Source organism: Vicugna pacos, unplaced genomic scaffold (genome assembly GCF_048564905.1).
Source record: "Vicugna pacos unplaced genomic scaffold, VicPac4 scaffold_21, whole genome shotgun sequence".
Taxonomy (NCBI): Eukaryota; Metazoa; Chordata; class Mammalia; order Artiodactyla; family Camelidae; genus Vicugna; species Vicugna pacos.
The window spans coordinates 16,444,508-16,470,872 of NW_027328742.1; the positions used below are offsets into that span (position 1 = coordinate 16,444,508).

At 45.9% G+C, this 26,365-nt stretch overlaps 1 long non-coding RNA gene across 1 annotated transcript in view; it reads right to left on the bottom strand.

Moving 5' to 3' along the window:
* Positions 1 to 24,951: 24,951 nt before the first annotated feature.
* Positions 24,952 to 26,365, bottom strand: part of LOC140694402 (uncharacterized) — a 44,985-nt gene continuing 43,571 nt past the window's right edge. Inside the window, exon 2 of the long non-coding RNA XR_012070056.1 lies at positions 24,952 to 25,208. This is a non-coding gene — a long non-coding RNA (uncharacterized lncRNA). The remainder of the gene's footprint in view (positions 25,209 to 26,365) is intronic.

Sequence of the window (26,365 nt, forward strand, 5' to 3'; positions counted from 1 at the left end):
AGAGGTAAGACTGGGCACTTGGAGGAGTGAACAAAAGGAGTGAATCAAGCCGACCGAGAGAGCGTAGGAATCCCAGGCATCACAGTGTACCCATCTAAAGCGAGTTATTCACTTAAACTGACCACAGTTTGCCATTTTGTGGTGTTCTGCAGCCATTCCCGGAAGGACTGGTAGAGAATCTGTTCAGTTTGTGAGGTGGGTGTGATGATGGTACTGAGAAATCACAAACTGTAAGCCATGAAGATTTAAGTGATGTCAAAAGAGGGCAGATGAACAACAACAGAAAGCAATTGGATGAATAGATTGGAGTCCTCCACGAGGCTGAAGAATTCCTGGTAAGATAGAAACACGGGGTCTAAAAAGCAGATCTGCAAAAGCATCACTTGGGAAGGGGGGTGGGGACCTGGAGATGGAATCGTGGGCGCGTGGGCTGAGATGCAGCTAAGAAAGGTCAGTGAGTTGAGGGGCAGGGCGCTGGGTGAGCAGCTTATCTGCATGTGGAAGTTACTAAGTTCAAGGGCACGGACTGCAAGAGATAGAGAGACATGGGTCACGTGCTAGGGTCTCTGGTGAACAAGGGAAGGAGTCAGAAGAGGAAGGATAGGGGGATAACTGTGAGACCAACAATGACCAACCAGAAGGACCGTTCTCCCATCGGACCCCGAGCTGAGGGAGGGGGAGGGGCACACAGTTGCCTGGGGTCTCAACTCAGGCCAGGAGATGTAGGAGACACTCAAGGCGTGTTCGAGGAAGTCTACCGATCACTTAGTAGAAGTCCTTGGTGGCAGAGTGTAGGGGTTGGGAGGGAGGGAAGGAGTGAAGGATTAGTTACATGAAGGGGTGTATAGATAGGCTTTCACTTTATTTTTTTTTTATTTTAATTTTATTTTTCTGATGGAAGTACCAGGGATTGAACCCAGGACCTCATGCATGCTGAGCAGGTGCTTTGCCACGGGGCTACACCCTCATTCCCTGGATAGTATTTTTTTTTTTTTAAACAGCACTGACATTGCTGATTGTTTGATAAATGACTTACTATTAGATCAATTGTTAATGACATACGTTCATATGTATATAAAAATAATCTCTTCCTACTTGATAAAATAACTACAGAGAATCTCATTGGCCTCCCACTTAATTTAATTTAATTTAATTTTATCTTATTTTATTTTTCTAGCATTTTAAATGGCTTCCTGTTCTGTTAGACGTCGTGGGCCCTCGCTGGTAGCTGTGGCTTTGATTCTTTTCAGCCCAGCTGGAAAATAAACCATTAGGAAGTGCATCGGGGCCTCATTTTGTGCCCAGCAGAAACAAAAAAAGAGTCTCTATTTCATTAGCACACCAGGCCCCGGAGGGAGGTGAGAATTCTCTGGAGAGAAAAATACAGGAGGACTAGGAGTGATTGTCAGCCAAGCCCCGCAAATTCAATCTTACTTTTCCAGACCACATCTCAGTCAAAGCAGCTGGACTAGATCAGGCTCTCTGGTTAAGATGCTGACATCGATATGCAGATTAAAGGTAACGTGAGCAGGACTTTCTCTCTCAGGGGAGAAGGGTTTTGTTTGCGGAAAATTGCAGGCAAATCAAAGGAAGCACTGGGGCTTTCAAAGAAAAAGAGAACAGGAGAGGATGATGGGGAAAATGGCTTAAATAACCAAAAGAACAGCTGTGCTTGTCTAGCCTGCCTGAGAGCCGAGTGAGGAGTCTGACCAGCCTTCTGCTGCTCTGAACACATGACAACAAGCCCCCTGCAATGACCCAGCCGTTGACTGCCTCAGCAGTGGCAATTGTCAGGACCACAGGGACTCCGTTCCTCCTCCTCTTGCTAAGAAACACTCAGAGCCGTTCACGGTGGCCTTATTGAAAGATCTTGCATTGATTAATTAAGTGGAATAATATATCCAGCTTGTCTAGCACTTAGGGAGGCTCCTTCCCTTCCACTTTAATCGTTATAAAAACACAGTAGGACAGTGGACAACACACAATACTCTGAAGAATTGCGTCCCCTGCTGAACTCTAAAACTGTGATAATTATAATACTGACTTTACTGTTGCTATTGTTGACTCTCAGTCGCACTCTTGGCCCTGGCTGGAATTCCACGTGAAGCGAGAGTTTTCTTGGCCCCTATCGACAGGCTTAGTGAGTGATGCAGCCTCACCCGGAAGCAGTCTCACAGGGATAATGGTGATTACCCATATTGAGGTGCTCCTGTGTGTCACTCAGGTCCTGTGCTTGACACACATTATCCCCATTTTCCCAGCAACTCTGCGAGAGGGATCAGCATCCCAACTTTATGGATGAAGAAACTGACGCTTGGGAAGAGTCTTGGCCATGACGGTTGCAGGAAAATGTGGGGCAGGAGGAAGGTTCTCAATTGAGTCCCTGGGACGCGCTCCACCGAGTGAGGGTCCATCGCTTCACACAGGAAAGAATTCAAGAGCGAGCCATAGTAGAATGAAGGTAGATTTATTCAGAGAGATGCACACTCCACAGACATGTGGGCCACCTCAGAGGGCCAGAGAGAGTGAGAGAGGCCGCTGGGTTTAGGGTTGGGAGTTTTTAATGGGCTCAGTCACTTCATATGCTAACAAGCGGGAGGGTTATTCTAACTACTTTGGGGAAGGGGCTGGGATTCACAGGAACTGGTTCCTTTTTGACCTTTTATGATCAGCCTAGACACTGTCCTGGCACCTGGGGACTGTCATTAAGCATGCAAATGTATTACACTGAGCCTATAATGAGGTTCAAGGTCTACTGGTGCCATCTTGGTGCTGTTGCTGTGTTATTTTAATGGCTGTGCCCTGCCCCCTTCCCTCCTGTCTTATGACTATTTTATTAATGATCAAATTCATAAATCAAAGGTTTTGCTTAATGCTTGCTGTGTCAGTGGTGAAGCATAGCTAACCTTTGATTAGAATCTTAAGAATTTTAAGGCCCTTTGACACTGTTACCTCAGCCTGCATCACCATGATCAAACAACAGAGGCGTACAGTTAAAAATGACAAGTGGAAATTCACGCCCATCTTATCTTTCATGAACACTGATGATTTTGATCAAAACATAGCTTCAACTACAAGAATCTGCCCTTGGGTTTTTTTCTCTTCTCCTTCCCCATCATCTCACTCAATCTCACTTATGCTTAGGCCTTTAACTGCCAACTCCATTGAGATGACTTCTAACTTTTTCATTACAGTCAATCTTTCCCCTGAGTTCCAGACTCCTGTATATCCAACTACGCATGTGATGTCTCCTCCTGGGTGTTCCTAAGGGACCTCAAACTCAAAATATCCCAAACTGAACCCATCCCATGTTGTCCCAAACAAATGTCTCCTCTTCTAAGACCCCGTCTACCCAGACAGCTGTAGCAGGAACCTGCAAGTTCACAGACTTCTGCTCCCTCTCTTCCTATATGCTATTAGTGGCCAAGTCCTGTAGAGGAGAGATTCTCAGAATAAAGTCGCCAGATTGTCAGCAGCAACAGCGTCTGCAAACTGTTAGAACTAACAATGCTTGGACCCCTCCCTTGTTCGGAATCAGCACATTTGGGGCTGGGACCCAGCAATCTGTGGTGTAACAAGTCCACCAGGTTATTCTGATGAATGGTCTAGATGGACCTGTCTTATTATCTAATTACTCCCTTCCTGAAGCTTCTAAGTCAGGCCTGCTTCTTCTCACATCTGAACTATTTCAGTCATTTCCTCACCGTGTCCCTTTCTCCAGCCTTAGATCCCTCTGAGTTTCCTTTCTTTTCCTTTCCTGCCAGGATGTTCCCTCCAAATGCAAATCTGATCAGGTCTCTACACTACATAAATTTCATCATTGTTCCCCTAGTGCCCAAGCAGCACTGTCCCCAGAGAAATATAGTGGAGGCTTCTACATAATCTTTTGATGTGGCTACTAGAAAATTTTTAAGTTAAAAACAAAAAGAAATTAATTTAAATGATTTATTGTTAAACCCAATGTATCAAAAATATTTCAACATGTAACCAATATAAAAATCATTAATGAGATATTTATACCTTTTTTATGCCAAATTATTGAAATCTGGTACATATTCTTATGCTTACAGTGCCTCTCAATTCAGATATTAAGTCTTCATTGAAAATACTTGATTTATGTTTAGATTTTATAAAATTTACAGGGGAGTTGAAAAAGTAGATGTACTTATCCAAGTTGCTCCAAACATATTCCAGCATTTTTCAGTAACTGAATTGAGTACCACTTTTTATTTAAATGAATTAAAATTAAAAATTAACTTCCTCAGTCACTCTACCATATTTCCAATGCTCCAGTCACATGTGGGAGTGCTACCCTTTCGGTCAGAGTGACACTGAGGACAAAACCCTAGCCCTTGGCAAGGCCTCTGCAGCCCTCCCGCCAGGACCTAGCTTCTTCCCGGGGTCTTCAGTCTCATCCCCGTTCCAACCCCGCTACACAAAATGATTCAGGGAAGCGTATTTCCTCTCATTTTGTGCCCTTCCCCACTGACACCTCCTCTCCCTCCACTGCTTTGTCCCTCATCTCCTGATTCACGTGGCAAAACCCACCTATTTTTCAGGGTCAGCCCAAGAGGCACGTCCTCGACTAAGCCTCCCACCTCTGCTCCCCAGGACTGACCAGCCCCTCTCTGTGCCCAACTGAACCGTGTATCAACATTTAAGACTTGCAAAAATACTGTATTTCATTTATTTGTTCACGTGTCTTTTGCTAATTCTAAAATCTCCTTAAAGTTTCTTCTGCATAGCACAGAAAACTATGCTCAATATCTTGTAATAACCTTTAGTGAAAAAATATGAAGATGAATATATGTATATATATGCATGACTGGGACATTGTGCTGTACACCAGAAATTGACACATTGTAATTGACTGTACTTCAATAAATAAAATAAAATACAATAAAAAGTAAAACCTCCTTATCTTTTTTATACCTAGCACCTAGAACACCATCCAACACTAACAGACATTAATGTTTGTTGAATGAACAAATGATGAGCACTCAAATTTGTACCCTTCTGTTATCACATACTCCCCTCATGGAACGAAGGGCAGACGTTCACCATCACTGAAGAATTAGTGCTTTTGTCACTGTCATATCATGGCAATTTCCATGAAGCTGAAGGAAAGAGGTGGACTTTCCACCTTGCTACTTCTTCCTTCTCCAAAGGTGATGAGGAACACCTTTGAGTTGTACCCCTCACAGAGGATTTAGAAACAGGAGACAGTACGTTCTGGTGATTGTTACCATTCTCTGGTTTCCCAGGCCAAGTCCCTTAACCACTCCGAACCTTGGTGTCCTCGTCTGTAAAATGGGGATGATACCTGCCCTCCTCCGAAGGATGTGATAACCTAATACACTAAAGGATGTAAAATGCTCCCATAAACTGTGCAGACTTAGGCAAACCTAAGGTCCTATTGTCATTCAATCTCCTCACCAATACAGAGGAGAAGAGAGGAAACACTCTCTTTACGCAGAAGTCTTCACTGCCTGGAGAAGAGGTGGCGAGTGAAGTAAGTGCACAGATGGGGCGCAGATGAAAAAAGACGGGCTGCTGCGCCCTTTTTGCCTCACCATATTATGTTTCTAGAGGGAGAAGATGCAGCTTTTCACTCTCATTGGTTCTGGTGTGTTACTCAATCACTCCATCTGGCTATTTCCCCCTCCAAACCTTCTTTTGCCCTCTTGAGATCTCTTTGGCACGTAAAGGGTATCTGGAGTTCAAGTTGGGACTAAAAAGCGAGAACAACTTGGTCAAATTATTGAGTGTTAAGAGTGAAATTGTAATCCAGCTGTAAACTGTAATGATTTTAACTGTTGAGCCCGGCGCCCTCTGCCAGCCTCCATCTCCCAAGAGGAATGTTAGAGGGTTGGAAGGAAAGCAAGAAAGTGGATGGTGAGTGCACCTGAGAAGGGTCCCTCCTCCCCAGAGTCAGCCCCAAGGTGGTGGGATGTGGGTGTCCCCAGGTGAGTGTGAGCTTCCAAAAGTAGAGGAGCCCTGTCTTGGGCCTGGGACCCAGGCAACCTGCAGGTGTTCCTTACAGCCCTGTGGTCTGAGAGCAGAAAAGCAGAGATTATTACGCCAGAGGCTGAGAGCAGAGAGAGCCGGAAGCAGCCACACACGGTTTCCTAGGCTCCAACATTTCCCTGTGGATCCAAGAAGGACAATGAGAGGCAGCCAGCTGGTCGAGCCCATCGGCATCTGCATCATGATGAAGCAGGTAGACAGGAAACCACATCACAGGTAACCCCACCTGAGGATCCAGGCAGAGGCCAGTGCAATACCCACTTAGCATCCAATACTTGGAACTCAGATGTCGTCCTAGTAGGTGCTGGGACGGGAAAGTAGAAAATATGGGATTGACTGGGACAGTCTGGAACCGGCTTGACGAAGGACTTAGTCAGAAGTGGGCGAGGCAGGGGAAAGAGACTTTTATAGGGATTGTCAAGTTACAAAAAATAACAAAATAGAGGTGCATTTCTGTACCCTCTAAGGACAGTTGCTTGTGTGTCTGGAACCTGCTAGACTGTAAATTCCTTCCTGGCATGTTCTGTGCCTTAGGCACCCCTGCCCTCCCTAGGCTCGGGGTCTGCACATCGTAAGCCCACCTGAGAAGTTTGCTCTGAAGTGACAGGAGGTGGAGGTGTTGTGTTTGCCTGCCCCCCTGGGCTGTGTCACATCTTTTCCATTGTTTTTCTGCTGTCCCAGCTCCGGAGGTGTGTGTGTCTCTTTCCTTCACTCATGCCTTCATTTACTTGCTCAGAAAATATTTATTGAGTGCTTGAGCTGTGAAGCTTTACTGATGTGAGCAGGGAGAGGGGGCAGAGGTTTTAAATGATATGTTTGCATGTTTTGTTTTTAATTTTTCTAGCATCCTTTCCTCCCTTTCATCTCACTTTGGCTTCACAGCCACAGCAGAGGTGAAGAGAAACAGATGGTGTTGGTGAAGACAAAGAGTTGAGATTGGACCAAAATGACACAAATTTGTGGTGAAGATGAAGCGGGAGGCCATGGGGAGAACTTTGGTTCTTCTGGGTCTTTGCTTCATTGCTTTAAGGTAAAAAGACATTAGAACATATATTTGGGCTAAAAGCACAATCAGTGCCCGTGGAAGGAGCTCCCAGTGGCCAAAGCTAGAACAATCCAAGCCACAAAATAAATAGTGTTGGATTATATCCATGAGCCTATACGGTTAGAAATAAACAATTGAAGAAATAAGCAAATGGGAGAGAAGAGCCAAATTTCCCCGCAGAAGGATTCCAGGTAATTTCTGTAGATATTCTGTCCTCAAGGAGGGGAAGCAAATTTCCTCACTCCTTAGTGTGAGCTGTGCACAGTGACTTTTTCCCTAAGAGCATGGAGTGGAAAGAGAGAAAGGAGAGTTAACTTCACAGTGGAGGAAACTGACCACCAGCGCCTCAGCCAGGTGACCCAGGGCAGTGGTAAGTCGTGTTGATGGTGTGCACCCTTGGTATCCGTGATGTGAACAGCACTCAGCTCTGTGGTCTCCCTCTCAAAACCCATTATCCCGTCTAATCATGAGAGAACCATCAGACAAATCCCAGCTGAGGACCATTCTGCAAATACCTGCCCAGCACTCCTCAGAACTGTGAAACTGTCACAGCCAAGAGAAGCCTAAGGAGACAGGAAGACTGGATGTTATCTTGGATGGGATCCTGGAACAGATAAAGGGCATCCGCTAGAAATGGGGGAAATCTGAATCAATAATTTGTCAATTTTGGTTCATTAATTGTGACTAACATACTGTCCTAATGCAAGATGTAAATAGGAGAAACTGGGTGAGACCATATATGGGAACTCCATATTATTGTCCGAACTTTTCTGTGAATCTACAATTATTCTAAAGTTAAAAAGTTTATGGCAAAGGAAGTAAGTTTTTTAAAATGATGAATTACTCAGTGAAAAAAAGTGCAGTAAATTGATTGCTGGTATTATAAGGGTAGGGGTGGTAAGAAGGCACCATAGAAGTCTTACCCTACTTTCCCTGTGAATCAGCAGGGTTCCAGTGAAGTAACACAGAAAAGAGCTCTTGTGTTCCTGTCACAGATACGTGGCCCCTCTAGTGCCTGGCTGACCTGAATAAACATTTTCCACACCATCATCTCCAGAATCTTTGCTCTCTGAGGTCACTAAACCCATGAACATCTTTGGTCATAACTAGAGCCTAAATTCCTGTTGTATCAACCAGCTCATTTTCAGAATCAGAAGAGTGGGAGATTGGGAATCAGAATACCTTTGAGTACCACCTCGTTGCCAGGCTCCTCAACTTGACCTTTCTCCTTCTCCCTTTCTTCATCTATAAACTGACGGTCTCATGTTGTACAAGGCTAAATGATACAAGGTACGTGGAAGCATTCTGTGACCCAGAAAAGGGCTACAAGGTTTTATCTTGGAACATTCTTGTCTTTTGGAAGAGTTGGACTTCCTCTGTCTTTTCCACTTTGAAGCAGCCCTCTGGCTTATTCACTTAATGCAGCTCCACAGACATATGTCAAGTGTCATTAATATGTTAGGCACATGATGAAGGGCCTCATCTGGGTAATGGCATCCCTGGGAATGTAAGAAATGGAGAAACTAAGGTTTGCCAGAATCTTCATGGGAAGAGTTGTATGTGGCTCAGTGGATAAGCTGCTTAGGCCACAAGAGTCACTCATCAGTCACCATGCCTTTGGTTGCTGGGCATTGAAAACCCAAATCAAAATGGCCTGGACCAGCTGTTGGCTCACCTAACTGGGAGGCCGAGGAGTTAGGCAGACTTCAGGGTTCCATGATACATTGGCTTGACCACAGGATCAAGACACAATTTTTCCTTTTTTCTGTTGTTATCTATTTCTGTTCTGTTATCTGGTGGCTTCGTCCTATAATGAGAACCATGAAGGGTATGGATGGCTGCCAGCTCCCAGTGGAGCACTTAGCTTCCTTGTTCCTGATAAGGTGGAGTCGGGATGGCACTTATACAACCCATGACCTTGACCATCCCGTCTTACTTAGCCACCCCTGCCTCCAGTCTCTTGCCCCAGTCTCTCTGCATTATTTTTTTCACAATGCGAACTATTCTTTGTTCTATATTTTACTTCTTTTTAATTTGTACGCTTACTCATTTATAGTCAGTTCCCTCTCTGGAATATAAGCTTCATGAGGTCGTGGAATGCATCTTGTTCGCCATTGGCCCCTAAACCACCTTCTAAACAGGGTGGCATCTCTCCTTGACTCACAGGAGAGAGGCTGAGCCTGCAACAGGGGTCTTCCTTCCTGCCCTCCTTCCTAAGTCCTCGGTGCTTCCTGCCTGGGTCCTGGCTATTGGGTGGAGGTGCTTCCAATCATCATCTCACTGGAATAAGACGATCACAGGTGCCATCTGGAAGAGGTCTTTCTAAACAAAAGCAGCCTGAGTTGGTGTAGTCCGGATGGAAAACCGAAAATGTTGACCAGAGAAACCTGGGTAAAGTTGGGAGGGCAAGACTGATGGATACATTGTCCTTGAAGTAAGAAGGAAAAGAAGTAGTGGGCAGCAAGGTTGGTAGTCAAGTGGCTGAAAAGCAAAATGGCATGAGATGACCGGTTCAGGACAAAATCTGAACAGAGGATGGGCATGCAGAGCTCCTGTTGCACAAAACTCTATCTACATTTGTGAGCATATTAACCACACTTCTGCATGGTGATGTTCCCAGGGGCCTGTGAAATCTTAATAATAGTTCTTCACAGTTTGAGAGCATTTTATAAGTTAGAAAACATATTCCTAGACATTATCTCATTTCACTGTCACAGCCATTCTGTGCGGTTGGCCTGATTGGTCCTATTTGGCAAGCAAAGAAACCAAGCCTCAGAGCATCTTTCCAAAAGCCATGCAATTCAGAAAAGGAAAAGCTGAATGTGGACATTTTCCTTCAATTCTTGAGTTTATGCTACTGAGACAGGAGGGAAGAGGGCAGGGCACATCCATTAAAAGAATGACACAGCAACTAGCACCAAGATGGTGGAAGATTCAATCCCAGTAGACCTTGAGCTTCAATATACACTCATTGAAACACAATAGCGTGCTAAATGGGCCTCCAACGGGTGCCAGGACAGTTTCAAGGCTGACCATAAAAGGTCAGAAAGTGGGTGATGGGACATCGAGTTACTGGGAATCCTAGCCCCTTCCCCAAAGTAGTTGGAATAATCCTCCTACTTGTTAGCATATGAAGTTACAGAGCCCATGAAAACTACCCACCCCACATCCCCGGGGCTGTGGGGTGGGCTCACTCACTCTCTCCCCCTCTCCCCCTCGCTCCCTTTCTCTTACCTTTTAAGACAGCCTGCATTCCGTCTATGGAGTTTGTATCTGTCTGAATAAATCCACCTTCATTCTTCCATGGCTCACTCTTGAATCCTTTCCTGTGCAAAGCCAGAGAACCTCACTTGATGGGGCACATCTCAGGGACTCACCTGGGACCTGGGACATGGCCATCCTCTCGCGCCCCCCATTTCTCCTGTACCATTAACTCAGGGCTGTGGGAGAATGGACTGACAATACTCAGGCCTCGAGGTTTTGTTTTGCATGATTTATCTTTCTGTTTAGAGCTGAGTTGCTCTGTACTTTTGCATACAGATGTAATTTTCCATAATAAAAAGTTTAAAAAAATTAAAAGGAGTTGAATTGCTCCATCAGCCCCTCCCCTCCCCCGACCCACCACTGGCAGAGAGAATCAAGGAAAGGTCAGGACCCAGGAAGTCAGGTTGCTTGAAGGGTTTGGGCTTCAGTGCTTTAAGATTCACCTTATAAAAAAAAAAAAAGGGCATTTGGGAATAAGAAATAAGAAAAATGCGCGAGCTCAAGCAGCTAAAAAAGAAAGGCACAAAGGAATGCGTTGTTCCCTCCGGGTTTTCTATTCTCTTGCCAGATCCTTTAATTATGCTTCTATTCTTTTTTTCCCCAAATTTAATTTTCCCCCAGACTTAAATGAAGAGCAGATGATGCTTCAGAGAAGACTTGGTGAAGAGGCCCTTCAGAAGGTATTTCTTCCCCCGGGTGCAGGTTCTGGCTTGATCTCCGTTTCACTGTGTGATCTTGGGTTATTCTTCCCGCCTCAGAGTTTCACTTTCTTCAACTGTAACATAGGAATTATGCCATTTGCCAACAAATGACCTCGCAAGAAAACTGAAAAAGAAGGCAGGGTAATAGTCGTGAAGGCACTTGGAAAATTTCTAAAGTAGAACGTCTTACGCTGGGAGATGTTATTATTAGAGCATCCCTCGGAATCACCTGGGTTTGGGTTGCTATAGTGCAGGGCTCTGGCACCTCTGCTACTCTGGAATTAAAGCTAAGACAACCTTAGTGATTCACCTGGCTGGGGTGGGACCTCAGGTCTTCCGAAGCTGGATGCCTCCTGGTTGATTTGGTTGGCTGGATGCAGCTTTTACCCCATTAGGTGTTACCAATTTGCACTTGATGGTTCAGGAAACAGAATGTCCTGAGAAAGTGATGCGGTCAGTCCTTGATTATCCATGCTAAGGGGCAGATCATAATCTCAAAGAGCAGATCATCTCAAAGAGTGTGATCATTTTAATCGAGCATTGCAATAATAGGATCTTTTTTTTTTTTTTTACCTTCTTCAGTTTTATTTGCTCAGGTTTAGCTTTGCAAAATGGGTGAAGAAACCCAGACAAATGTCGGGTGGAAGGAGGAAGGTCAACTGGGGTTAAGCCTGACTCAAGACTCTCTTCTCTTTGCTTTCACTTTCAAGTGGCTCATCTGACAGCCTGGTCCCCCAGTTTCTCGTCTCCTCAATGCTACTGATGCTCTTTCAACAAATGCCCCCTTCGATGCCACTGACCATCAATTCTTCATTTAATCGTTCATTCATTCACTTATTGAATAAGCATGTATGTTCCAACTAGCTCCTGTGTGTCAAGAACTTCTTAAGGATCAGGTGTCCAAAGATTAGAAAGCTTCCTTCACCTTGACATCTGTTTTAGGAAACAGATGAGTACAATGCAATGTGATTAAGAACTATCATAGTGGAATGCCTTTGAAGACTGTGAAGGAGGAGCCCTTTCTAAGCCTAGTGGAGTCAGAAAAGACTTTCAGGAGGAGGGAACACTTGAACTTGGACTTGAAGCCTAACTAGGAATTCTCCTTGTGGATGGATAAAGGCAAAGGAGGCGGAGTGAGGGCGTTTAGGAAGAGGGCATAGCATGTGCTGGGGCACGCAGGCGTATATAGCAGTGGCACATTTGAGGAGCAGCAAGCCTTCTGAGTGGCTGGAGGGTACCTGTGCAGTAGCAGGAGGGGAGCCCAGACAGTTAAGTAGTGTCAGATCCGGCACTAGGCTTATGTTGAAGGACATGGGGAACTACTTCAGAGAATTGAGTCAGATTCTTTTTAGAAAGAATACTCTGCTGACATGTGGAGACTAGAATGGGGATGTGTGAGGTTGAAGGAGCAGGGTGGGTGGCAGAGACCTGTTGGAAGCTGTCACAGTAACCAGCTGAAAATGGATCAGGGCCTCAGTCAGCCAGCACTGGTGGAGGAGGGAGAGGGGGTCAGAGGGAGAGTGCTGAGCAGAGAGAATGAGACTTGGGGACTGATGGAAGGTCCCCAGTGCGAAGGAGGGATGTCTGGAGTGGCCCCCCCAGGTTTCTGGCTTAGGTGACTGTACATAATCTGACTGCCAGTTTACACAGGAAATACAGGAGGAGAATCAGGTTTGGAAGAAAGATGATTTATTTAGCTTTGGAAAGACCAAGATGAGTATGGGACATCTATATGGAAGTAGCCAGCACACAAGTGGCTTTAAGAATTTGGAAGCCAAGAGAGTTTGGGGCTAGAGACCCTTTACATTGGCATCAGTGGGCTCATGAAGGATGAGTAGGGGGAAAGAGGAAGCAAGAGGGCTGAGAAGACCCCACAAAAACAGTATTTAAGATCAAGTAGAGCTGGACTGATACAGGTGAAAAATGGGATGAGAGAGGATGGCCATGTCCCAGGTCTCAGTTGAGTCCCTGGGACATGTCCCACCAAGTGAGGGTCATTGGCTTTGCACAGGAAAGAATTCAAGAGTGAGCCATAGTTTAGTAAAAGTAGATTTATTTATAGAGTTTCACACTCCACAGACAGAGTGTAGGTCATCTCAGAAGGCAGGGAGGTCACAAGGAGTGTGTGTGTGGTGGGGTGGGGGAAGGTGATTAAAGTAAAATATACACTCCATAGACAGAGCGCAGGCTTTCTCAGAAGGCAAGAGAGAGAGGCCAGGAGGGCATTGTTGTTTTTATATGCTAACAACTGGGAGGATTATTCTAACTACTTGGGAATACTTGGGAAGGGGCAGGGATTCCTAGAAATTGGGCAACCGCCCTCTCTTTGACCTTTTATGGTCAATCTCAGAACTGCCATGGCGCCCGGGGAATGTCATTTCCCATGCTAATACATTACAATGTGCATAATGAAGTTCAAGGTCCACTGGAGGTCGAATCTCCAGCCATCTTGGGCCTCAGGGTCCACTGGGAGATGACTTTTTCGCCGTCTTGGTACTAATATCTGTCATTCCTTTAATGGCTGTGCCCTGCCCCCTTCCTTCCTGGATCATCCTGAGCCAGGAAGGAAGGCTGAAAAAGAGGCCAGACATGCAGGGGGAAGCAGGAAGCAGCATGTCAAGAAGATCAGGGAAGATTTCAGAGGTGGAGATGGGCAGTGCTGCCAAGTCCTAGGGTGGGTGAGTATGATGAAGGCCAAACATGAGGAGACCTGGCTGGGAGAGCAACGCCCCCGTAGCTGATGGGCTCGAGGCAGAGCCTTAGCTAGGAGGGCCACCCCTCACTGACTGGGATGAACGGAGCTGGGAAGGGGAGCCACCTGCCTGTATCTCTTCACCCCAGTTCCTAGCCCAGAGCTATTTCACATTCTCCACAGCACCTCTGATGAGGAAGAATACTTGGAAATGGAATTCAGCACCTATCGTCAGGTCCAGTGATAGATCCTTCGTGCCAATAATCTCACCATAGCCCTTTAGGTGACAGCATAATCCTCCCTTTACAGCTGAGGAAATCAAGGCTTGGCCTGGCCAAGTCACTTATTCATTTCTTTCCTCCCCACTGGCCAGGTCACAGCCCCCTAGACAGATCACTGAAGAGTCAGACTTTTATCTCTCCCTGGCTCAAATTCCTAGAGCTGATAAGAACTTGGGCCAGATACAGGAGAGATTTCCACCACTGAGGCCTCCGCAAGAACAAGTTAAAGCAATGGGCAGAAGAGTGATATGATACTGCACAAAGAAGCTTTCTTCTTCAGGAGCAAAGATCAGTCAGGGAGGGTGGAGATGGGGAGGGGAGGGAGTCGGGTTGGCTCCCTCCCAGTGACTTCATTGCAAATCTCCCTTCTCAGCACTTAGACAGTTCAAGGCTGCTTGGGTATACTCAGGCCCACATTTTCAAATGAACACTTTCACAGTGTTTCACTACCCTCCAAGATTGGTCTTAACTACGAAAATCTGCATTTTAAAGATAAACAAACTGAAACTCAGGGACTTGCCGATGTCCTTTCTGCTATTTAGGAGCCAGGACTCAACTCAGAACCTGGTGCTGGGATCTCTGTAACCTCGGAGATGGATGATTCCACAAGGAATTGTGCCACTAGTAACAGCTTCACATGTGCACCCATGGACTTCCAAGGCCCCGGGCATCTGCCACTCACTTCCTCTGTTAAAGATGCGAAGGCAGACTTTATTCAGGGGGCTACTGCCATGGGGTTTAGAGAAGGAGAGAGAGATTCGACTCAACTCAATACAACGATGACAAGTGGGGAATTATAGCCGAGAGTAGGTTGGGTGGGGTGGCCAGTGGATGGAAAATTACTAAGAGGAAAATACCAAGGCCTGAAGGCTGGCCAGGGTTATGAGATATCAACGGTGGGGGACGAGGAATTTCATTAGCCCTGATAGAGGGTGGGGGATTTTCCACTAAACTGACTTAGCAGGATTCTTGCTAAAACTGGACTAAACAGGCCAAGGACAGAGCCCGAGACCAGGACTAGTCAGAAGGAGGACCCAGAAAGAAGCCTGACTCAAGTTTTGTCAAAAGAGATAGTCTTTGTCAGCCTCCCTGACCTCATGGCCAAGGCTGCTCTCCCCTCACTCAAAATGCTCCTGAGACAGGAGGGAAGCGGGTGGGGCGTGGCCATTAAAGGAATGACACACCAGTTAGCACCAAGATGGCAGAAAAGTCAACTCCCAATGGACCCTGAGGCCCAGGATGGCTGGAGAGTTGACCTCCGGTGGACCTTGAACTTCATTATACACGTTGTAATGTATTAGCATGGGAAATGACACGCCCCCGGGTGCCATGATGGTTCCGAGGCTGACCATAAAAGGTCAAAGAGAGGGCAGTGGCCCAGTTCCTGGGAATCCCCCACCCCTTCCCCAAAGTAGTTGGAATGATCCTCCTACTCATTAGCATATGAAATTACCAAGCCTCTGAAAACTAACAGCCCCACGCCTTGTGGTCACTCTCTTTCTTGCCTTCTGAGATGGCCAGCAGTCCATCTACAGAGTATGCATCTACTTTTACTGTAACCAACTCCTCCCACCCTCCCCATGGCCTTTCTCTTGCCTTCTGAGATGGCCTGCACTCTGTCTATGGAGTGTATACCTCTCTGAACAAATCTACTTTTACTCAACTATGGCTTGTTCTTGAATTCTTTCCTGCATGAAGCCCCACTTTTTTCCTGTATCACTCCTTACCGGTCTCCTGCTGTGCCTGTCTGGCATGCTCCCACCTCAGGCCTTCTTAGGAACATCTTCCCAGCAGGAATCAGGGCCCCTCAGGTCTTTACTCAGTCTCCCCAGGGCCCTGTCTATGAGCCCAAGTTACTCCTTGCCCTTGTTACTGAAAAGTTCATGTGCCCGATGCATAGTGAGGCCAAACAAACTGAAACATCAGAATTTGGAGCAGAAAAAGGTTTATTGCAGGGCCCATGCTCAAAAAACCCAGACTCCCAGTGGTTTTTTGGGAAGAAGTTTTTAAAGGCAACATTTGGTGTGAGGGCTGCAGGGCATGTGACTGTCTTCTGATTGGTTGGTGTGAGGGCTGCAGGGGGTGTGACTGTCTTCTGATTGGTCGGTGTGAGGGCTGCAGGGGGTGTGACTTTCTTCAGATTGGTTGGTGCCCTGTAACAAGGCGGTGCCCAGAAATCTTGTGCTCAGCCTGAAGTTACCATCCTCACCTGGATGGGGGTCTTAGTTCCTGCAGAAGAACTCAAAGACATTGTTATGTATATTCCTTGAAGAGGAAGTTGGACCCTGTCCCAAGGCTGCACTATTGTGTGTGTGTGTGTTTTTTTTAATTGAAGTACAGTCAATTTATAATGTTGTGTCAGTTTCTGGTGTACAGCCTAATGTTTGTCATACATGTACATATATATTCCTTTTCATATCCTTTTTCATTATTGGTTACTACAAAATATTAAATATAGTTGCCTGTGGTATACAGCAGAAACTTATTTTTTATCTATTTTATATATAGTGGTACCTGCAAATCTCAGAATCTCAGACTGCCATTTTCCTCCTTTCCACCCCTTTCTCCCCGAGTAACCATGAGTTTGTTTTCTATATCTGCGAGTCTGTTTCCATTTTATTTGTGTCTTTTTTTAAGATTCCACATATAAGTGATATCATATGGTATCTTTCTTCTCTTTCTGGCTTACTGCACTTTGTATGATAATCTCCAGGTCCATCCATGTTGCTGCAAATGGCATTATTTTATTCTTTTTTATGAGTGAGTAGTATTCTATTGTACAAATATACCACAACTTCTTTATCCAGTCAACTGTTGATGGACATTTAGGTTGTTTCCATGTCTTGGCTACTGTAAATAGTGCTGCTATGAACACTGGGGTGCATGTATCTTTTTGAATTAGAATTCTTTCTGGATATATGCCCAGGAGTGGGACTGCTGGATCATATAAGTCTATTTTTAGTTTCTTGAGGAGGCACTCTTGTTTTTGACTGTTCCTGCCTTCTCTCCCTTCCCTGATTAGCAGCTGTTTGAACCTGCCCTTTGGAACTCAGGGGAAGGTCGACGAGGCTGAATGAAGCCTATTTCCTATAACCAAGAAACAGGGGACAGATTTGTACCAGGGAGGACCCCACAGGGCCCTGCTCTGTTTCACCCTCAGCCTCTTTCCTGCCTCTTTCCTGACTGATTTTGCTCCGTAGCACTGATCACCATCTAACACGCTGTATGTTTTCCTTTCACATTTTGTTTATAGTTCCCTAATGAGAACGTCAGTCCCACGAGGCAGGGACTTGCGTCTCGTTTGTTTACTATTGTATCCCCAATACCTGGAACAGCATCTGGCACCTAGGAGAGGCTCATTCTTTGTTGAATGAGTTGGGTGCCTGGATGACAGTCTCCACAACACCCTCAGATCTCGATTATCTCTGTCAAGAGCAGAGGATAATAATGCCCAATGACGGAGGATCCATCCCACCAACTCCCAGTGTACTCTACCGTTCAGTATTTCATTTTTGATACAGGAACACAGAAATTAGCTCAGCTGAACCTTGAAATAGTCGCCTTCTATAATAATTCTCTGGTGTGGTGTGTTTATGAGGGGTAGAGAAAAGGAAACGGAAGCCCAGAAATATTGGCACCAAGAAACCCCTTCTAGGATTCAGAGTTTGCTGCAGAAAAATTCACATGCATACAAGATCCTCTTCTTCACACTCCAAAATAATAGATGCATCTGTGTCTCTCCCTCTCTGTTTCTCTCTCTCCCTTCCTGAGAGATCATGTGTGACAGGCCCCTGATTGGCACGCAGTCGATATAAGCTGTTCTTTCTTATCTGCTAACATCATCTCCCCTTACAGATGCCCTGGGCACCCCACACTCTTTCTGAAACCTACCATGCTTTCTCCTGCCAGACACCCCTGCCCGTGCTGTCCCTACACCAGAAGTTATCTTTCCCCCACCCTGTCTCTATCCACTGCCCCCTCACTTCTCGTCTCCCTAGTAATTCCTCACTCATCCTTCAAGTCGCAACTGAAATTGCCTCCAAGGGTTCTGCACTTCCCCTGGGCAGAGTTCATCTCTCTCCTCCAACAATAGCACCCAATACAAGCACTGCAATTAGGTGGCATTATCATTGCTAATTTGTTCCCACGTCCTTCTCCCCAAGAGACCGTGGGAGGCTGGAGGGCACAGACTTCCCCTATTTGGCACTGTCTCCCCAGCCACTGACACGTGGATGACACACCCCAGGACTAGGGGGGAGAGATGGAGGGGCTCCAGGCAGCCCAGCCACTGTCCACACCAAGGCAGGTTTCTCCTTCCTCACCCCTTGCCGGGGAGGCTGGGGAAAGCCTGCTTCAAAGGTGGCCGACACACATGAACAAATGAGCTTCCTCAGGGACTCCCACATCTGAGGGCAGAGTCCACACACACTGCCTCTAAATCATTAGCTGCTTTCAGTGCTCTCCAAGGCAAGGGCTGATTTTTCAGACAGGGAATTCGAAGGTGGCCCAGCAAACACAAGTCTGTGGCATAAAGTCACCCCTGTTGAGAAGCATGGGTTTCTGTGTGCCTCTTCCCACTGCTGTGTTCGCTGCCCACAGTCGTCCGGAAAGTGCCAAAAAGCAGGTCAGCCGAGACCCACCAAGCCTCAGAACCAGGTAAGGGAGCAGAGCCCGGGGATCACCTAGCCTGAGCAACAGGCAGGGGTTTTTGTCTTTTTCCCAGCATCCCCAGGGCTACATTAGTCCCCAGCACAGACCTGCACCCATTAAACCTGCTGAATGAATGTGTGACAGGAGGATCCGACGACATCACTGGGAAAGGAACAAGACGAAGGAAACCGTGTAGCCCCACGGTTAGAAGGAATTCTTATTTTTTCTTTTTTAATAAATTCGTTTCTTAACCTTTTTATTTTTATTTTTTGGTGGGAGGAGGTAATTAAGTTTATTTATTAACTTATTTAATGGAGGTGCTGGGGATTGAACCCAGGACCTCATGCATGCTAAGCATGTGCTCTACCACTTGAGCTATCCCCTCCCCCAACCCAGAAGGAATTTTTTAATAAGCCGCCAAAAGTGGGGCTGATGGGTGAGTCTCCCAAGCGGCACACTCATACAACAACAGACAGTGACCAAATGACTGGCCCAGAGTGGGGGCCCCGTTAACTGAAGGCCTTTGGGTTGACCAAGTGGAAGATGTTCATTCCCACCTGGGCACAGACGTAGAACCACTCAGCTTTCCTCATCCACCCTTTGTCCATGGAGGGCTCAGCCTGTCTCAAGAAATATTGAATATTTAAAGGGCATTTGTTACAAAGAGCAAAAAAATCATTACAAAGCCGGGGTGGCCACATGTATCTCAGTTTAACTTTGGCCACAGTAAGATCCAGGACCATTTTTGAGAGCCAAAAAGTGCACAAGACTTTTTGAAGAGTGCTAGCCACACTTCCTTCAGGTTGTGTCTGCAGAAACATCTCTGCAGGTGGGCTACAACCATCATTTTAAAAGCTTAGCCGTATGGGAAGGAAGCTAACATTCGTCTAGAGCTGGTCATACAGCAGGATACATGGACTAGACACTTTTGGTGTCTCACTTGATCCTCGGGAGGTGCTGGGCCCCTTCTGCTGATGGGAACCGAGGCCCCAAGGTGATGAGGAACTTGCCTGAGCTCACCAGCCGATCTGTCACAGGCTGGCTGAGTCCATGCCGATGCCACATGCAGCTCGCAAGTGAGATTCAGAAAACACTCGTGATTTTAAGAGAACCAAACCTTTCCGATGAAAACATTTTTCTGGCTTTTTTCAGGGACTGACACATTTGTTTGGGTGTACTAAGTTTGGCCGGGCACAGAACCAAAGGGACCTCTGACCAGGAGTGTGGTGATGTCTGACAGATGATGGACTGTGTAGGAGAACGAGAATGTGCTGTTGTGTGGAACGGGCCCCTGAGGAGAAGAGTTTAACTCCCTTTGCAAAGCGGCTAGGGTGCACTGTTTCCTGGGACAATCACCCCACCCACAGACACATCGCGGGGCTGCAGGAGGAAGGTTTATAGTGTGTGAGATTGCATTGGTGCTGTCTGTTTCAACCAGCAAAAGCAGCAGAAAGACATGCATGCAATAATCCTAACCTCATTCAACTAAAAAGATTCCTCGGGCCCTCTTGGGAAACTTTATTTTGCTTCCCAAGGAGGGAGGTGAACAAGTTTCTTCAAGGTCAGTTTCATTTGGAGATTTTCCTCTACCACTCTCCATTTAATTGGCCCACGAGAAGAGTAGACATAACCTGAAGATGCCAAGTAAAAAGTGGAAGTTTGGATGAGCTTTATTTTTAAAAGGTCTTCCTTTGGGTAAACCCATTAGTAAGCCTTTGTCCCAGGGAATCCCCTCCTGAGAATGAAAACATGGAGACTCTAGGCTTCCTGGGTTCAGTCTGACCCTGATACTCACCTTGGACGAGGAAGTTCACTCATCTGTGCTTGCTTCCTCATCAGTGAAATGGAGATAATAGAATTATCTACCCATAAGTTTTTCTGTAAAGATGAAGTGAGATAATGCAGGTAATTAGCACAGTACCAGTCCCCCAAACACAGGAAGCCCTCCATTGTTTCTCATTATTACCTTCAAGAGCCAGACAGAAACATGGACAGTTTTACTCAAAGCTGCTCAATGCAGCACTGATGACAATAATGAAAAATCTGAATCCAAAACCCACAAATTAGGTGAATGACTAAGCAAAATACAGGCTGCATGTCTGGTCTGGAAAGATGACGGAACGAATAAAAATTCTGGCTCTGAAAACTATATGATAAATTTTAAATGTTTATAAGCGGGAAAAAACTATTTCTAATTGCATCTGTGACATATGTACAACTGTGTTAAAACCAACACCAAATCCCATAAACAGGGAAAAAGAGAATGACATGAAAATTCATCAGGATGAGTAAACTGTGTAATCGTTGGTTTTCTGTTCTCTGTTTTCCAAAGTGCTTTATATAGTTGCATGATTTTGAGTAAAAATTTACAAAATAGTATTTAGAATTACGTTCAAGTTGTTCCTTTTTGAGTGTAGTCTGCACTGAGGCACAAGGGTTGCAGAACTGAGTGTTACCTCCAGTTATTTTATTGTGTTCAGAAAAGACGACCAGAGGGAGGCAGGCTAGGCAAATTAGTTTTCCTTTTGTGGGGCGAAGGGGGGCTTTTTTTGTTTGTTTTGGGGGTGGGTAATTAGGTTTATTTATTTTTAAAGACGGTACTGGGGATTGAGGCAGGACCTTATGCATGCTAGGTGCTCCCCACTCCAGACTTTTAAGTCATAAATACTCGGTTCTTTGAACCCTTCAGTAAACAAGCTTGGATTCTTCCTTATTTAGGACACACTGTTTAATGTTTCCATGTCAACTTCTCAGCAGCTTTGCTGTGGTTGCTACAGACGTTCTAGCTGACCCTGGGTCAGGGAAGCCAGTGAGGCCAAGGAAGTGGAAGTCAGGCTCCCACCAGTCAGTGAGAACTGCCTGGCTTTCATGGACCAGATGAGCTGGGTGAAAACCAAGTCTGTCCTAAAACCACTTTATTTTCAATCTCTTTCCCACTACACCATCCTCCAAACTGCCCATCTGGCTCTCCTTTCATTCACAAGCCCTCTTTCCACTCCTTCTTTGAGCCCAGTGCTGTGTTGGGGACCAACATGGGTGCCCCTCAGCTCAGCTTCTGCCTGGAGAGAAGTCAGTCCCGGGCCAGAGAGAGGGCAGACAAGCAGACGTGTCCCAGGGTGACACGCCAGGGCCACGGAGTGTCAGGGCTGCAGAGTCAGGGGAAGGCACCGCTCACTGCACAGCAGAGGTGGTCCTGGTGGAGGACTGGACCCAGCCAACGTTTCCAGGGCAGGGGAAGGGCATTCCAGGCCAAGGAGCAGCAGGGACAGACATGCAGTTTCAAAGGCACTGTGAGGGCAAGGTGTGCTGAGGCTGGTCTGTGGGGTTCAGCTGGGAAGAGGAAGATCAGGAAGAACTCGTGTGTGAAGAGGCCATGCGGAGGTGGTCGGCTTCACAGTCAATGGCAGTTCTGAAGCCAGGGAGAGGCAAGCTTGGATTCTTTTAGGAAAACCCTGGTAGCAGGGTGGAGGGTGGACGTGTCTGGAGGTGTAACCTGTGGCAGGGGGATAAATGAGAAGGTAGCAGCAGGAATATGAGGATTGCTAAGCAGGGCTTTCTAGGGCCCCGAAGTAGGGAGGGGGTGAGGACTCAGATCAGGGAGCTGGCAGCTGGAACGTAAGTGGCAGCTCTGGCTGACTGGCTGGAACTGAGGGGTGGGAGAAATCAAGGATGGACAGGCGGCTATGGCTGCAGCCATGGTATTAACCAGGACAGGACATGTCAGAGAAGTGGGTTTGGTGGGGAATAAGGAGAGAGAATGAATTCAGTTTGGGGCAGGGTGAGTAAAATGTGCCTGTGCGGGGGTCATCTGGGCAGTTGATCAGAGAGGTCTGGCCTTCAGAAAACAGATTTAGGCTGGAGATATTGATCAAGGAAGGCAAAAGTGGGCAGACTGTCCAGAAAGACATGAGGTTACCCCGGTGGAACGGAGGACAGAATTCTTGGGAATAATTACACTTCAGGATCCTCAATCTTCAAAATTCGATTTGACGGAGGCTTGCCTAATGGTTCACGGAGGCTCTAAACTGTGTGAATATTTTTCTTTTCCGTGTGCGTTCCTGGCCAATTTTCAGGTCAAGTTTTTCGAGTCATTTGTTTCTGCTGACCCTACCAATGCTGTGGTGTAAAGAGGCTTTGGAACTGGATGTAGACCTGGGCTCCTGGCCCAGCTCCCGGACCAAGGATGAAGCAGTGGAAGCTCTCTGTTACCTGCCCTGCAGAATAGGCAGAGGGAACTCTAACACTACAAACTTGTTAGGCTTGCAACATGATGTGTGTCTGCTTGGTAACAGAAAAGCCTGTGACTTCAGCCCTATAGTGTAATATGTTACATAAACTAAGCCAAAGGTTTCTCTGGGTGAAGATAGATCATCTATAAAACTGATAAGCTTTAGGCCCAGACCAGCATGTTTTAAACTGAAAATGTGGGTTGATTTTAATGTTTACGCTGGCTCTGGCAATTCCATTACCATAAAAAAGTGGACTGGAAAGTTCTAGATGATAGGGCACTTTTGTTTTCCTTTCCATTCTGACTTTACCAAAAAAAAAAAAAAAAAAGGCCAGTATACGAATTACAAATGCTGGATGAGCTCAAGCTTTCAAAAATATATTATCATTTTCATAGTCATCTAATTTAGAGGCAGTGGAACAAATCCAAGTAGCAATTTTATTTTAGTCTACAGCACAATTTTTTACATACATTTTAGTGGTTCTGACAGTGTTACTTCTGAGCAGACTTTAAATGAATCCACAAAAGTTAATATATTAAAAATAAAATATACTCAATAAAATAATAGGCATTCAGATGTTCAGGATCATGCAGCCAGGGGTGGTCTGGTCAGTGTCATCACTGGGTATACCTTGCATATTTAAGAAGTCACCAGCAAAAAGCAGTTCTTCTGTTCCCGTATAATATACCAAATTCAAAGAGTTCTAAACATACACCCACAAAATAAACCCTCATTTAAAGCCACAACAGCCCACAATTTCAATGAATTTGAATTCAATGTATTGTCAATCCAACAATTCCAATGATCAAACCCATTACTAGAACACAGGCAGTATCAGCACCTGATCTAAAAGTAAAAGGCAAGGTTATCCCACTTATTAAAACACCAACAAGAGATTAATCAACAAAGCAACTAATACGTTAATCTTAATATAAGACACCGAGGGAAAACCAAAACAATATATTAAATACCACTCCACTGAGCCTGGATATAACCCATGGACCATAGACACATGAGTTTCTATCTGGCAGACAACGCTTTAAATATTTTTCTATAAAAAAAGGAAAAAAGTATATCAGGAGATGCAAAGGAAAGGTAGAAATGTGAATTTATGCATCTAGTTCCACAATTTAAAACGAATATCAAACTGATAATATAAAGCTAAGTGACAATGACGTAACCACTGGGCACCAAATAGGCATTCCCACTATTCACTGGAGTCCAGCGGACGGTCAGCCCAACAACATGCTCCCAGGACAGACTGAATTCTCATCCACTGCGGAAAAAGACCCTGAAGAAAACATGGCAAAGACACAGAGAAAAAGTTGAGTCTTTTGAAAAAGTTAATGATATCAAAATATTTTTTCATCACGGGTAAACCAAAGTAGGTCAAGTATGTGGCCCAAAGCAGCATGGAATTCAGAGTCAGAGGTTGGCAGAAAAGTTTGGAAAACTTGCAGTTTTTCAAAATCGGCAATTTCTCCATGTTTAATAAAACGATCGGAAGAGGTCTGTCTGTTCACTTGTGGAATGTTGACAGCTTGCTGCAAAAATTCACAAGGATGAGGAACCACAGAGATGCACTTCAATGAAGTATTTTTTTTTTAAAATTTACAAAAAACTGAAGTTTCTATTTAAAAAATGACCACATCATGCCAAGATGAAACATGGTAAAAAAAGTAGTGAAAGTTCTGTCCATGATTCTTCACACAGCTAATGGGAAAGTGATAGAATCCACTGTCTCCTAAAAAGGAAGTTTTGTTATTGCACTGACTTTGACAACCTGACCTAGTAATTCAGAAAAAATCATGTAGTAAAATCTGTAAAATTAAAATACAAAATTCTGGTTTGTAAACATCAAGCTGGCCAAGTCTATCCAGAGTCCTTCATGATAGTGGAATGGAATGAATAATTAATTCACTGCCTTATTAGCTGTGAGGGGGGGAAATTCCAGAACACAGCTTTTACACTTTCACAGTAATTATATTCAAAAGATACAAAGAAAGTCAGTGCAGTCTTCTTTTTTTTGTTTTTCCTCCTTTGTGCAATTTTCAGCTCTTACCCGACTCCTAAGTGCCATAATTGAAATAATACTGGTTTGGAGACCTAGTACAGTTTGGTCATAAGTGTCGCATAGTCTGTTGGACTTCGGTAAAGGTATTTCCAGATGGCATAGTAGTGCACGGCGGCTGCCGTGGCCACGAACAGGTGCCAGATGGCATGGGCAAACGGAATGACGCCGTCACTCTTGAAGAACACAACTCCCAGGCAATAAATTAAGCCCCCACCGGCAAGTTCGTGGAGTCCATCGGTGTTATTCTGTCGACAGAAGGAAAAATGACGTCACGCTGAGGTTAAAAGCCAAAGAGTTCATTGCAACTCCCCCTAAGCCTCCTGAGTTTCCAGACAATGAAGCAGCTTTGCAGAGACAGAATCCTGCTCTGTAAACAGGAGCAACACTGAGAAGTCTGTCTCATACATCGACCTGGATTCCTATCTGGGTCGGCAGTCTTGACTGGACCAAGCAGTCAGGTCACAGGTTCCACGGTGAAAAGCAGCGCCACCTGCCGTCGACCGCAGGTGTAAGCAGGCTGCAGTCACAGCCAGACAGGACGGTCCATTTTAATAAAGTACAATCCCAGCTCTCATCTTCCCCCTTAAAGAGCTCTCTTCCCGACTCAGGCGCACCCACGCCACTCCACCTACAACCCACACCCTCCGTCCTCCTCCGACACTGGGCTACACTAATCCCTTTTCCGAGACTCCTCCCTCTTCTGCGAGCTTACAGCTTCCTCGGGGCTGACCAGGAAGTCACTGCGAGGTGCGACCTGGGGTGCGAGGTGAACAATGGACTTCCAGCCTTCTAGATGCTGCCAGGCCTTTTTGTCTTCGGGCCTGGGAGTTTCTTAGCTTAGCAGGAAATTAACCGTCGTGTGTGCTTCAGCACAAAAAGGAGAACGCATAGGCGGCCCTTGGTTTCCAAAGACCTACAAGGTTCACGGGGCTGTGTGAATGAGAGGGGAGAACAGGGGCAGGGCTCAGGAAGCGGATGAGGAAACAAGCCAGGGTTCCTGGGAACCAGGAAGAGAAAGGTCTCCGGCTCCGCAGGGCGAGTGGAAGCCTAAGCTGGGTCGCGGCAGAGCCTTGAGAGGGGACACGCGTGTGGAAGTCCCAGAGGCCAGGGCACTGACAGCTGCGACGTTGTGAGCCTCAGGGCGGGTCCCTGAGGCCAAGCCTCACAGGGAATGCGGGGAGGCTCCAGGCCAAGGCCACGGCAGCCATGGAGGACAAGAGCTGAGAGTCAGCTGTGAGGTCCAGGGCCAAGGTGAGGATCAGCCCTTCTGTCTAAGCTCTCATAAGGACCATGGATTTTGTGGGATCAAAAGATGAGGAAGGGGCCAATTCAAATACCGGACATCTCACCACCCCAGATTTCATTTTCTTTAAAAAGGAAAACACAGCAAAACATAACCCCC